Source organism: Eriocheir sinensis, unplaced genomic scaffold (assembly GCF_024679095.1).
Source record: "Eriocheir sinensis breed Jianghai 21 unplaced genomic scaffold, ASM2467909v1 Scaffold268, whole genome shotgun sequence".
Classification (NCBI taxonomy): Eukaryota; Metazoa; Arthropoda; class Malacostraca; order Decapoda; family Varunidae; genus Eriocheir; species Eriocheir sinensis.
The window spans coordinates 229,576-239,173 of record NW_026111574.1 but is presented as its reverse complement, the minus strand read 5'-3'; positions in this window follow the sequence as shown (position 1 = coordinate 239,173).

The following is a 9,598-nucleotide window of genomic DNA, read 5'->3' as shown; positions in this document are numbered from 1 at the left end:
ATATTTATATTTATCCAAATACACATTCTTTTATTGGTATTTTGTTTATTTATTTTAACTCGAATTTACATTATTTGATATGTATTTTGTATATATATTTTTATACGTATTTACATAATTTCATATGTATTTTGTATATATATTTAATAGATATTCAAAATACACATAAAATAACCTAAATTTGTATCAAACTATATACAAAAATACACAAAAATATTTTAAATTGGTATGAAAATCAATATACAAAATACACATAAAATTAGGTAAATTTGTATGGAAATACATATACAAATACACTTAAAATAACGTAAATTTGTATAAAAAAATATATACAAAACACAAACAGAATAATGTAAAATCGTATCAAAATAAATACACAGAATATTAATAAAATAATGTAAATTTGTATGAAAATAAAGAGGCAAAATACCCATAAAATAACGCATTTTTTTTAATATATATACCAAAATACGCATAAAAAAACTAGATTTGTATTAAAATAAATATATAAAAAACACATACAATAAGGTAAATTTGTATTGAAATAGATATGCAAAATACATATAAAGCAATGTAAATTTGTATCAAAATATGTATACGAATACACATAAAATAACGTAGATTTCTATAAAAATATATATTCAAAATACACATAAAATGAAGTAAATACGTATAAAAAAATGTATACAAAATACACATAAAATAATGTAAATTCGTATCAAAATAAATAAACAAAATACCAATAAAAGAATGTGTATTTGTATAAATATAAATATATAAAATACACATAAAATAACGTAAATTTATATAAAGCTATATACAAAAATACACAGAAGTAATTAAATTTGTATGAAAATATATACAAAATACACACAAATTTGAATTGAAATATATATACAAAATACATGAAATAAAGTAAATTTGTATCAAAATATTTATACAAATACACATATAATAACGTAAATTTGTATGAATATAAAAAAACAAAATACACATTAAATAATGTAAATACGTATAAAAAAATGTGTACAAAATACACGTATAATCATGTAATTCGTATCAAAATAAATAAACAAAATACCAATAAAATAATATAAATTTGTATGAGTAAACGTGTATGTTCCATATTTTTTCAATACAAATTTACCTTATTATATACGCATTTTGTATATTAATTTTAATACAAATTTAATTATTCGATGTGTATTTTTGTATCTGTATTTTTATAAACATATGCTTTATTTTTTGGGTATTTTGCATCTTTATTTTCATACAAATTTACATTATTTTATTGATATTCTGCTCATTCATTTTGATACGAATTGACATTATTCTATGTGTATTTTGTATATATTTTTCATACAAATTTACGTTATTTTATGTGTAAAAATATGTAAAAAATACACATATAATCATGTAATTCGTATCAAAATAAATAAACAAAATACCAATAAAATAATATAAATTTGTATGAGTAAACGTGTATGTTGCATATTTTTTCAATACAAATTTACCTTATTATATACGCATTTTGTATATTAATTTTAATACAAATTTAATTATTCGATGTGTATTTTTGTATCTGTATTTTATTTAAACATATGCTTTATTTTTTGGGTATTTTGCATCTTTATTTTCATACAAATTTACATTATTTTAGTGATATTCTGCTCATTCATTATGATACGAATTGACATTATTCTATGTGTATTTTGTATATATTTTTCATACAAATTTACGTTATTTTATGAGTATTTGTTTATATATTTTGACACAAATTTACAATATTTTAATGGTATTTTGTATATACATTTCAAAAGAAATTTACCTAGTTTTATGTGTATTTTGTATATCTATTTTCATACAAACTCAAATTATTTCTATGTATTTTTGTATATATTTTAATACAAATTTTAGTTATGTTATGTGTATTTTGTAAATTTATTTTCATTCAAATATATATTATTTTATTGGTGATTTGTTGATTTATATTGATACGAATTTACATTTTTTTAAATGTACTTTGTATATATATTTTTATACGCTTTTACATTATTTAATATTTATTTTGAATATATATTTTTATACAAATTCATGGTATTTTATGTGTATTTGTATATATATTTTTATATAAATTTACATTATTTTATGTGTATTTTGTACATATATTTTTTTACAAATCTACCTTATTTTATGTTTATTTTGTATGTGTATTTTGTATATTTATATTTATCCAAATACACATTCTTTTATTGGTATTTTGTTTATTTATTTTAATTCGAATTTACATTATTTTATGTGTATTTTGTATACATTTTTTTATACGTATTTACTTAATTTTAAGTGTATTTTCTATATATATTTTTATAGAAATCTACGTTTTTTTTATTTGTATTCGTATATATATTTTCAAACAAATTTACATTGTTTTATATGTATTTTTGCATATCTCTTTCAATACAAGTTTACCTTATTGTATGTGCATTTTGTATATTTATTTCAATGCAAATTTAAATATTTTATGTGTATTTTGGTATATATATTTTTATAAGATTACGAAAATTTGAATAAAAATATATACAAAAAAACAAAAAAATAAATTTCATTTGTATGAAAATAGATATACAAAATACACATATAATTAGTTAAATTTGTATTTAAATACATGTACAAAATACACATAAAATAATGTAAATTTGTATGAAATGAAAACAAATTCACATAAAATTCGCGTCAAAATAAATAAACAAAATATCAATAAAAGAATGTGTATTTGTATGAAAATAGATATACAAAATACACATAAAATAACCTAAATTTGTATCAAACTATATACAAAAATACACAAAAATATTTTAAATTTGTATGAATATAAATATACAAAATACACATAAAATTAGGTAATTTTGTATTGAAATACATACACAAATTTTTTTTTTTTTTTTTTTTTTTTTTACAGCTAAGGAGACAGCTCAAGGGCGCAAAGAAAAAAAAAGAAAAAAAGGCCCGCTACTCACTGCTCCCGAACAGAGGTTAAAGGAGTGTCCAAAATCTGAGGTTAATTTCGGGAGGAGAGGTGTCCTGATACCCTCCTCTTGAAAGAGTTCAAGTCGTAGGCAGGAGGAAATACAGATGAAGGAAGATTTTTCCAGAGTTTACTAGCGTGAGGGATGAAAGAGTGAAGATGCTGGTTAACTCTTGCATAAGGGGTTTGGACAGTATAGGGATGAGCATGAGTAGAAAGTCGAGTGCAGCGGGGCCGCGGGAGGGGGGGAGGCATGCAGTTAGCAAGTTCAGAAGAGCAGTCAGCGTGGAAATATCGATAGAAGATAGAAAGAGAGGCAACATTGCGGTGGAATTTAAGAGGTAGAAGACTATCAGTATGAGGAGGAGAGCTGATGAGACGAAGAGCCTTAGCCTCCACTCTGTCCAGAAGAGCTGTGTGAGTGGAGCCCCCCCACACATGAGATGCATACTCCATACGAGGGCGGACAAGGCCCCTGTATATGGACAGCAACTGTGCAGGGGAGAAGAACTGGCGGAGACGGTACAGAACGCCCAGCCTCGAGGAAGCTGATTTAGTAAGAGATGAGATATGAAGTTTCCAGTTGAGATTTTGAGTTAAGGATAGACCGAGGATGTTTAGTGTTGAGGAAGGTGATAGCTGGGTGTTGTCAAAGAATAGGGGATAGTTGTTTGGAAGATTGTGTCGAGTGGATAGGTGGAGAAACTGTGTTTTTGAGGCGTTGAAGGACACCAGGTTCTTCTTGCCCCAATCGGAAATAATAGTGAGGGCTGAGGCTAAGCGTTCTGCAGCCTCCAGCCTTGAGTCGTTAAGTTCCTGAAGGGTGGGTCTTCTATTAAAAGAAGTTGAATAATGCAGAGTGGAATCATCGGCGTAGGAATGGATAGGACAGTTCGTTTTGGAAAGAAGATCATCAATGAACAACAGAAAAAAGAGTGGGAGATAGGACAGAACCCTGTGGGACACCACTGTTAATAGATTTAGGGGAAGAACAGTGACCGTCTACCACGGCAGAAATAGAACGGTCAGAAAGGAAACTGGAGATAAAGGTACAGAGAGAAGGATAGAAACCGTAGGAGGGTAGTTTAGAAAGCAAAGATTTGTGCCAGACCCTATCAAAAGCTTTTGATATGTCCAGCGCAATAGCAAAAGTTTCACCGAAACGGCTAAGAGAGGATGACCAAGAGTCAGTTAAGAAGGCTTAGGAGATCACCAGTAGAACGCCCCTTGCGGAACCCATACTGGCGATCAGATAGAAGGTCAGAAGTGGAAAGGTGCTTTTGAATCTTCCGGTTAAGGATTGATTCAAAAGCTTTAGATAGACAAGAAAGTAAAGCAATAGGACGGTAGTTTGAGGGATTGGAGCGGTCACCCTTCTTAGGTACAGGCTGTATGAAGGCATACTTCCAGCAAGAAGGAAAGGTAGATGTTGACAGGCAGAGGCGAAAGAGTATGACCAGGCAGGGTGACAGCACGGAGGCACAGTTTTTAAGGACAATAGGAGGCACTCCATCAGGTCCATAAGCCTTCTGAGGATTGAGGCCAGAGAGGGCATAGAAAACATAATTTTGAAGAATCTTTATAACAGGCATAAAGGAGTCAGAGGGGGGATGAGTAGGAGGAATATGCCCAGAATCGTCCAGAGTGGAGTTTTTAGAAAAAGTTTGAGAGAAGAGTTCAGCCTTAGAGATAGATGAGACGGCAGTGTTGCCGTCAGGACTGAGGAGTGGAGGGAAAGATGAAGAAGTGAAGTTGGAGGAGATGTTTTTGGCTAGATGCCAGAAGTCACGGGAAGAGTTAGAGAAAGCAAGGTTTTGACATTTTCTATTAATGAAAGAATTTTTGGTTAGTCGGAGAATAGATTTGGCACGATTTCGGGCAGAAATGTAAAGTTCATAATTAGCATTGGTTTGAAGGCTCTGGTACCTTTTGTGAGCTACCTCTCTTGACAGCACGAGAACAAGCATGATTAAACCAAGGCTTTTTAGCGTGAGGAGTAGAGAAAGAACGAGGAATGTATGCCTCCATTCCAGAGACAATCACCTCTGTGATGCGCTGAGCACACACAGAGGGTCTCTATCCTGGAAGCAATAATCATTCCACGGGAAATCGGAAAAGTACATCCTCAGGTCGTCCCACCGAGCTGAAGCAAAATGCCAGAAGCATCGCCTCTTCGGTGGGTCCAGAGGGTGTACAGGAGCGATAGGACAGGATGCAGAAATAAGATTGTGATCGGAGGAGCCCAACGGAGAGAACAGTTTGACAGAATAAGCAGAAGGGTTTAAGGTAAGGAAGAGGTCTAGAATGTTGGGCCGATCTCCAAGACGGTCGGGAATACGTGTAGGGTGCTGGACCAACTGCTCTAGGTCGTTGAGGATAGCAAAGTTGTAGGCTTGTTCACCAGGATGGTCAGTGAAAGAGGATGAAAGCCAAAGCTGGTGGTGAACATTGAAATCTCCTAGGATGGAGATTTCAGCGAAGGGAGAGTGGGTCAAGATGTGCTCCACTTTAGAATTCAAATAGTCAAAGAATTTTACATAGTTGGTAGAGTTAAGTGAGAGATAAACAGCACAGATGTATTTAGTAATAGAATGACAGTGAAGTCTTAACCAGATGGTGGAAAATTCAGAAGAGTCAAGGTCGTGGGCACGAGAGCAAGTGATGTCGTTGCGCACGTAGGCGCAACATCCAGCTTTGGATTGAAATTTAGGATAGAGATAGTAGGAGGGAACAGAGTAGAGATTGCTGTCAGTAGCCTCAGAAACCTGTGTTTCGGTAAGGAAGAGAAGGTGAGGTTTAGAGGAGGAGAGATGATGTTCCACAGAATGAAAATTAGAGCGAAGACCGCGAATGTTGCAGAAATTGAGAAGAAAGAGGTTCGAGGAGTTATCAAGACACCTCTCGGGTCGGCAGCCAGACGGGGAGTCTTCCTGGGGGAATTTGTGGTCCCCCCCAAGTCGGGGACTCCGAGGCTTGGTGTATGTGCACCATTTTGAAATTTTAATTTTGGGAAAAGGTGTATATGTTGTGTGAATGCAGTGTGGTGTGGATAGAGAGAGGATCTGTCTTTAGAGAGCATGCTGAACTACTCTCCGGTGTTGGTGAGACAATAGGGAAACGGTTAGTGAGGACATGGGAAGGGCATTTGGAGGGCTTCAGCTCCCTTCTCACCTCCCATATATACCTCACCGGGAGTGGCCTGCGCCCGCTCGGTAGGTGTCTTCCTACCTACTCCAGCCAACACATAAAATAATGTAAATTTGAATGAAAATACATAAACAAATACACTTAAAATAACGTAAATTTGTATAAAAAAATATGTACAAAACACAAATAGAATAATGTAAAATCGTATCAAAATAAATACACAGAATATTAAATAAAGAAGCAAAATACCCATAAAATAACGCATTTTTTTTATTTATAAAAATATATATACCAAAATACACATCAAAAAATTAAATCTGTATTAAAATAAATATACAAAAAACACATACAATAAGGTAAATTTGTATTGAAATAGATATGCAAAATACATATAAAACAATGTAAATTTGTTTCAAAATATATATACGAATACACATAAAATAACGTAGATTTCTATAAAAATATATATACAAAATACACATAAAATGAAGTAAATACGTATAAAAAAATGTATACAAAAAACACCTAAAATAATGTAAATTCGTATCAAAATAAATAAACAAAATACCAATAAAAGAATGTGCATTTGTATAAATATAAATATACAAAATACACATAAAATAACGTAAATTTATATAAAACTATATACAAAATTACACAGAATTAAATTTGTATGAAAATATATACAAAATACACACAAAATAAGCTAAATTTGAATTGAAATATATACACAAAATACATGAAATAAAGTAAATTTGTATCAAAATATTTATACAAATACACATATAATAACGTAAATTTGTATGAAAATATATAAACAAAATACACATTAAATAATGTAAATACGTATAAAGAAATATGTACAAAATACACATATAATCATGCAATTCGTATCGAAATAAATAAACAAAATACCAATAAAATAATATAAATTTGTATGAGTAAACGTGTATGTTGCATATTTTTTCAATACAAATTTACCTTATTATATACGCATTTTGTATATTAATTTTAACATATGTGTATTTGAATATATATTTTGATACAAATTTACATTATTTTATGTATTTTCTATATTTATTTCAATTCAAATTTAGCTTATTTTATGTGTCTTTTGTATATCTATTTTCATACAAATTTAATTATTTTTGTTTATTTTTTATATAGTTTTATACAATTTTACGTTATTTTATGTGTATTTTGTATATTTCTATTTATACAAGTAAACATTCTTTTATTGGCATTTAGTTTATTTATTTTGATACGAATTTACATTATTTTATGTGTATTTTGTATACATTTTCTTATACGTATTTACTTCATTTTATGTGTATTTTGTATATATATTTTATAGAAATCTACGTTATTTTATTCGTATGTATATTTTGAAACAAATTTACATTGTTTTATATGTATTTTGCATATCTATTTCAATACAAATTTACCTTATTGTATCTGCATTTAGTATATTTATTGTAATACAAATTTAAATATTTTATGTGCATTTTGGTATATATATTTTCATAAAAAATGAGTTGTTTTATGGGTATTTTGTATCTTTATTTTCATACAAATTTACATTATTTTATTAATATTCTGTGTATTTATTTTGATACTATTTTACATCATTCTATTTGTATTTTGTATATATTTTTTTATACGTATTTACATCCTTTCATGTGTATTTTGTATATTTATAAAAATTGCGTTATTTTATGGGTATTTTGCATCTTTATTTTCATACAAATTTACATTATTTTATTTACATTCTGTGTATTTATTTTAATACGATTTTACATTATTCTATTTGTGTTTTGTATATATATTTTTTATACATATTTACATTATTTAATGAGTATTTTTTATATATATTTTATACAAATTTATGTTAAATTAAATAATGTAAATTCGCGTCAAAATAAATAAACAAAATGTCAATAAAAAAATGTGTATTTGTATGAAAATAAATAAACAAAATACACATACGATAACATAAATTTGTATAAAACTATATACAAAAATACACAAAAATAATTTAAATTTGTATGAAAATAAATATACAAAATACACATAAAATTAGGTATATTTGTATTGAAATACATATACAGAATACACATAAAATACTGTAAATTTGAATGAAAATACATAAACAAATACACTTAAAATAACGTAAATTTGTATAAAAAAAATATATACAAAACACAAATAGAATAATGTAAAATCATATCAAAATTAATACACAGAATATTAATAAAATAATGTAAATTTGTATGAAAATAAAGAAGCAAAATACCCATAAAATAACGATTTTTTTTTTAAATATATATACAAAAATACACAAAAAAATTTGTTTGTATTAAAATAAATATAGAAAATACACATACAATAAGGTAAATCTGTATTGAAATAGATATGCAAAATACATATAAGACAATGTAAATTTGTTTCAAAATATATATACGAATACACATAAAATAACGTAGATTTGTATAAAAATATATATACAAAATACACGTAAAATGAAGTAAATACGTATAAAAAAAAATTATACAAAATACACATAAAATAATGTAAATTCGTATCAAAATAAATAAACAAAATACCAATAAAAGAATGTGTATTTGTATAAATATAAATATACAAAATACACATAAAATAACGTAAATTTGTATAAAACTATATACAAAAATACACAGAAGTAATTAAATTCGTATAAAAATAGATATACAAAATACAGATAAAATAAGCTAAATTTGAATTGAAATGTATATACAAAATACATAAAATAATGTAAATTTGTATCAAAATATTTATAAAAATACATATAATAACGTAAATTTGTTTAAAAATATATAAACAAAATACACATTAAGTAATGTAAATACGTATAAAAAATATGTACAAAATACACATATAATCATGTAATTCGTATCAAACTAAATAAACAAAATAGCAATAAAATAATGTAAATTTGTATGAGAAAACATATACAAATACATATAAAATAACGCTAATTTCTATAAAAATATATGTCCAAAAATGAACGTGAAATAAATTAACTTTGGATAAAAGTATATATACAAAACACACATTAAATAATGTAAATGCGTACATAAAATAACCTAAATTTGTATAAAACTATATACAAAAATACACAAAAATAATTTAAATTTGTATGAAAAGAAATATACAAAATACACATAAAATTAGGTTAATTTCTATTGAAATACATATACAAAATACACATAAAATAATGTAAATTTGAAAGAAAATATATAAACAAATACACATATAATAACGTAAATTTGTATGAAATATATATACAAAATACACATTAAATAATGTATATATGTATAAAAAAATATATACAAAACACAAATAGAATAATGTAAAATCGTATCAAAATATATACACAGAATATTAATA